Here is a 6,762-nt window from a genome sequence, read left to right as displayed (position 1 = left end):
GGGCAATAAAACCTGGAATCTGATTGGCTTCTAAGCAGAACCAAACCTGACTCTCCAGCTTTATTAAATAAACCCCACTATGCCTGAGACTGAATTCCCTTGTTTGACCAATGTAACACCTTGACCATGTTTGGATCTGTGTACAGCTGTGAGTCCACTTTCTCTACTATGAACATTATTAAAACAAAGTATTGTTCCAGGATCAACAATGAGCATCATACATATGTGCATGAGAATGGAAGTAAGTTTACTTGAAATATGGATGTGCTTTTTATATTTTATTAAACCGTTATTTTTTTGTTTCCATGTTGTTTCTGTTAAAGATAGTTGATTGTATTCCATACAAAGACATGAGCAAATGTAAAGCCATCCTACTTCCAACTGTCTACATGTTTAATGTCGTAAAACATACAGTTGCACCTCCAGTAATGTTGTGTACCTTATCCAGTGCAAAAAATGCAGCAAACGATCTTACGTTGGCAAAACAGGAGAAAAGTTGCAAGCAAGGATGAATTTGCACAGACATAACATCAAGCAATGTAAAGAAAATGAGTTCTGCACACCTGTGGGACACCATTTCTCACAACCAGACCACACTATGGAAGACCTCAATGTCTTAGTTCTTAAAAGGGAATTTCAAAACTTATTTAGGAAAGGAAAACGTTTGAATTAAGAATGACAGTTCTATTTGATGCAAAAGATAACGATCTTAATTTAGACAGGGGTTTTCTCACTCATCCAATAGTTTTACGACATTAAAAAATAAACACAGCATGGGGGTCCCCCACTGATCCATACCAAACTCTTCAGATCTGGTATGGATTTCAAGTGGAACTCCACAGAAAAAAAATTGAGTGGGGTCCTCTCCAAAAACCATACCAGACCCTGATCTGATCATACAACCCAGCAAGGAAAGGGTGGGGAGAAAAGCGAGTGCCCCCCCTCCTGAACCATATCAGGCCATATGTCCTCAAGGTGGGGGAAGTGCATTGGGGGAGGGGGGTTCCCCCCCCAGAGCACCTTGTCCCAATGTTGATGAGGACAAGGGCCTTTTCCTCACAACCCTGGCTCTGTGGTTGTGGGGATGCGGAGGGGGGTGACTTATCAGAATCTGGATCAACATGGGGGCAAGGTGCTTTGGAGGGGGAGCTAAATGCAAATGGTTATAGTCTAGGTGTGCATTGACATGGGATCAGAGAGTTAACTGGAGTCCACGGTGTAAGGCCATCCCTGAGCTGAAGGACCACCTTAAGATTGAAATTCCTTGACAGCTGTCCTCTCCTACTCCCGAGGCATTGATGAGCACGACACAGCAAAGTTACCCCATGTGCAGGGTGAATGGCCCTGTCCACACACTGCCTAACATGCCTAGAACACGGGTGTCAAACTGGTGGCCCTCCAGCTGTTGCCAAACTACAAGTCCCATGAGGATTGACAGTTACAAGCATGACTCCCAAAGGCATGATGGGACTTTTCGCCAGGACTTTGTCCCCTATGTGATGAAAAAAAATTAAGTGTAAATATATATATATATATATATTTTCTAATTGTAAAAAATGAAAGTTACACCTAAGCACATCACACCCCCCCCCAAAAAAATTAGCCCCCCCACCCCTACATATACACACGTACAAACATAAAAGCACACGCTTGGGTGCCTACGCATGTGAACGTCAATTGCGATATACATGTCATATATCGCCGCGCACGCCAGGATGAGAGCAATAATTCTAGCACCAGATCTCTGTAACACTAAACTGATGACCTATAAGGGGCTTTAAAAGCATCATCTATATAAAAATTTAGGGTACTGAAATCTGTTGCCATTTCACAAACGCACGCAAATTTAAGGTTTGACATGTTGGATATCTATTTACTCAATGCAACCTCATCTTTTATATTTTTCAAAAAAATAGGGTAATTTTTTGCTTTTTTTGTGCCCTAAAATTAACTCACTTGTATTTTTGTGAAGTAATATCATGCGGCATAAAAAATTGGAACTTCCACTTTTATTCTCTGCAGTCTCTGATTTCAGAAAATATATAAATGTTAGGGGGTTTTATGTAATTTTCAGGCCTAAAATTATTTTTTTAATCTTGTATAAAAAACGCAAAAACAGTTCTGGCAGCAAAAGGAATAAAGGATAAGCCTGACCCTCCCTTTTCCTGAGGAGCAGCCAATCGATGCTCATTACACTGCAAGGTCTCTATCCTCCCTGCTAGTCCCCAGATGAGGTGCTAGAGACTGGTTGGGGGGGGGGAGGGAGGAGGAGATAAACAGCGCAATGTTAAAAATGTTACACATTTAAGTCGCCATAAACACCCTTTTGTAAAACAGTCTTAAAATCACCTCTGATTTTAATTAAAAAAATGTTTTTTCATCTGGACAAGTAGATTGTCATGAGGGACAAGTAGATTGGTGCACTAATTTAGTCACTGGACAAGTAGTTTTTTAAAAAATGTTCACACCCCTGCAGAGTGCCACCAGAGGACACAATCCTTTTTTCCCCATTCATTCTTCTTGTATTATGACACAAGCAATGTTTATGTTAAAAATAAAGCAAGCAAAAGGGATGGATTGGCAGAACACAGACCTTCTTGCATTCTTTCCTCCATCAGAGTCTCTGTAAGAACCATGACTTGTGCTGGCAGAAAGGAATGCAGGATGTCAGTGTTTTGTCCCATGGAGAATCTTTACCACAAGCATTGCTGGTGTTAAAATACAGCCTGGATGGATTAGAAAGCCATCTGGAGCTGCTCTGCTAACCCTCCCACACTGTAAAAACCATTTTGCTCTCTCCATGTTGGCAGAAGCTGTTTCTTTCCCTTTAGAAAAAATGCAGGCAAACACAACTCACTGTGTATTACTGCAGGGACTCAGGAATCTGTCTGCCTCTTCTATTCTGTACCCCATTAGCAGGTTGTATTGTGCTATTTCCACACTCTCCCCCTCCCATCCAGCTGCCAACATCCCCTCTTTACACTAAGTCAAATCAGGTGGGCTGGGGAAGGCATACAATGCTTTCCTATTGGCTGAGGAGGCAGCAGAGAGGCTGTGTATCAATACGCCTCTGAAACCAGCCTGCCGGGACTCACTAAAGGTCATCGGCTTTTGCGGCGAGAGCTGCTGTATCCTTCTACAAGAAAAAAAGAGTCCTCAGATTTATTTATTTATTTATTACAGATAATTATATACCACCGTCAATTTACACAGCACTTTACATATATATTGTACATTCACATCAGTCCCTGACCCTCAAAATGCTTACAATCTAAGGTCCCTAACTTACATACATACACATACTAGGGGCAATTTAGACAGGATCCAATTCACCTACTAGCATGTCTTTGGAGTGTGGGAGGGAGCTGGAGAACCCGGATGAAGCCCACGCACACACAGGAAGGTGGTGCTGTGGTTGGGATTCAAACCAAGAACCCTAGTACTGCCAGGTGGAAGTGCTAACCATTTAGCCACTGTGCTGTCCCAATTTCTTTCTGGCATCAATAGAGGATGTGTAGGCAACTAATTGTAAAAAAAAAACCGCTGTAACACATACATGCTAGTAAATTTTAGGGGTGCTATGGGAGTGCTTAAAGAAGCTCCTATCTGTTGCTGCCCCTGCTAACAACCACTTGGTAGTTAGACATCCAGTTGCATGACAAATGAATTAGACACTAATAGGGACTAAGATGCAAAGTAGATAGGCTGACTCTAATTTCTGGGAGGATGCATGGGATAGGAGCTCCTAACCCCCGCTGAGAAGCCATGTACTGAAGCAGAGGAACCCGACCCTACTCTGCCTTACCTTGCCCTGATCGTTGTTCCTGGCGGTGTGTGTCCTATGTGGCCAGAGTGGTGTGGCGGTGCTGGAAGAATCCGCAGCTGGGATGGGAGACAGCGCTGAGGAGTGGAGGATGCCGGGCCCATCCATGTGACAGGGAAAGGGAATGCTGGGAAGTTCCGGAGACACTGATGCAGTGGTGAGGAACAGCCGAGCATGGAGGAACAGAGCAACGATACCCATGGAGGGTGACCCCTCCCTTGTCAGTGGTGACCCCTAGAGACCTCAAATCCCCAGATGAAGGAGCCTAGACCATAGAGCTGAACGGCAAAGGAAGATTGAGAAGGGCTGGATGGTCTCTTTTCCTGGACTCAGGCGGTGAGGGTGAGTGACCGTGGGAAGCAGTCAAATCCTTAAATCCTTCCTATGGGAAAGGGGAATAGCTGTAAAATTGTCCCTCTGGTGGTCCAAAAGGTGTGTTTTATTGGAGATGAAAAAAATAAGGGGAAAAATAGAGCAAGATCAAGTAAGAAAAGGAGGGGTCACCCGTGGTCTCAGAATAAGAAGAAAGTTTTTTGTCTTGGTTTTCTTTTTCCGTATTTTTCCTTCATGAACTCTGTGAACTTTAAAAATCCATTCTATATATTAATTGAAGGAAAAGGGAAGAGAGAAGAAGAGGAATAATAATTAGACAAACTTGACAAAAAGTCCCAAAAAGAAAACGTGAATGGCAGATGATAAGGAACGTAAAAATCAGTGGGGGGCACCCAGTAACATTTCTTCCATGGGGGCATATTCTTTCTTATACTACTTTAAATTTGTTTGGGGGGTTTTTTGTTCCTCCCCCTTTTGCAAATCTGCCCTTCATTTGTTATGATAATGATTTTATCACACCTTACAGAATTTTGTTTCCGAAATTATGACTGATATCCTTATCTATTATAAATTGAATAACTTAAGTGCTAACTATGGTGAAATGAAAACAAAAAATTACAATTACATATTGTAGCCGCTAGTGCTCACAACCCATGTCTCAGTGGGGCAAATTATACAATCATAATGTGAAGTGAAAAAATGCTGCGCCACATGAAACAATGGCACAATCCATTTTATAACCAAAAAACAAAGTGAAAAGAAAAAAAAAATGATATATATATATATATATATATATATTAGAAGTAAAAATAGAAAAATAGTAGAAAAATATTAATATTGATATATATATATATATATATATATACTATATATATAAAAAAAAACAAAAGCCACTCAAAAAATAAAAAATAAAGAATATTTATAAGTATGAATCAAACAGAAGTCATTCAAAGAATAAAGTTCAATCAATAAAATGTTCATTCAGTGAACCCTCCTTTGATTAACAAAAAATGTGCATCTGTCATCAATTCCCGTGCAAAGACATCCTCCACCATATATCTGCTTACCTCATGCAGTGTGACCTCACATCATACAATGTTATGGTCTAACTGCACTTTGGGTCTCATATGGACTCAGAAGATCAGCTTGCTGAATGAAGACGCCAAAGTAAGCTCCCTCCTGATAAGCGTCTTAGTATCAGCTGTATTCCTTTTTAAAAAGAACTCAACATAGTGCTTTATCCTTTTAAACTTGTATTCATCAATTAAACATAAGAAATACACTCATGTTCTGGAGGTGTATTTTGCACCAGGTATGATGAAGATCCTGTGATGTGCTGATTAAACACAAGGTGGCAGTATCATCTCAGAAGCAGAGTCCTGTACACGCTCAATGAATGCTATTGCCTCTAATCAGTAAATCCCAGGATCTTCATCATACCTGGTGCAAAATACACCTCCGGAACGTGAGTGTATTTCTTATATTTAATTGATGAATAAAAGTTTAAAAGGATAAAGCACTATGTTGAGTTCTTTTTAACCACCTTCCGTCTGGCCCATGTATATAAACGGCCGGAGGGGAGCAGTGCAAGGACAGGTGGCTGTTTATAAACGGCCTCCCCGCTTCCTGCTTGTGCGTGCTCCCTGGGAATGCACAGCACCGCGATCCGGTGCCCGCTGTGTCCTCCGGACACAGTGGAACACTGATCGTTGTACGGGACCTCTGTGTGCGTGTCAGGGATTCTGGGCTCGCGGCGGTGCGCGCATGCACAGAACACCGATCCGACCAAGCCAGCGAGCACTGACTCCATAGCGATGGCGGTGGCGGCCACGCATGCGCACTAGCGATCGCGGCCGCACCAATGGAAGAACAGGGCGCTCTATTTAAACTGCCCTGTGCACATCCAAGTTGCCGCAAGGTCTTGTTCCTGTCCTGTAAGTATGTTCCCTTGTTGCCAAACTCTGCCTGTTCTGATTTACGTTGACCCTCTCCTGCTCTGACCCCGGCTCGTTCCTGACCACCCTTCTGCCTGACCCTCGGTACCACGCTGCCCGCTACCTGCTGAACCTGGCTTGTGACCCCGACCATTCTCCGCTTGCTCCCCCTGTACCACACTGCCCGCACGATACCAACCCGGCTAGTCTGACCTCGCTCACTGCTAGCAGTCGCCCATCCATCCCGCTCGGATCGCGATCTGTCATCCCATCCCCATCCATCCTGCTCGGATCGGGATCTGTCATCCCCTTCACAGCAGGCTCATCCCGGGCACATACCCTCAGCGGGACCCTTCTGCCACCGCTGAGGGTGCCCAGGGACGCGACCTGGTTCCAGTCTTGCACCAAGTCCATCCCCACCATCAGGGGCCCTGGTGAAAAGGCAGACTGGGACTTAGACTCCGCGTCCTGGGAAACCCCGTGCTGTGGACCACTAGAGATCCCGTTGGGCGGAGCCTGACAGTGAGGTCCCGATCATGTGATCCCTGATTGGCCAATCAGTGATCACATGAAGAGTAGTAAGCAAGATGTCACTTCTGACATCATTGCTTACTATGTGTGAAATCTGAAAATGATCACAGAGGTCACATGGTACAAGGCTATTCACAACAG

Source organism: Staurois parvus, unplaced genomic scaffold (assembly GCF_062004578.1).
Source record: "Staurois parvus isolate SC_StPar_1 unplaced genomic scaffold, SC_StPar_1.0 ptg000395l, whole genome shotgun sequence".
NCBI lineage: Eukaryota > Metazoa > Chordata > Amphibia > Anura > Ranidae > Staurois > Staurois parvus.
The sequence above is the reverse complement of the archived record's forward strand: the minus strand, read 5'-3'. Positions refer to the sequence as shown.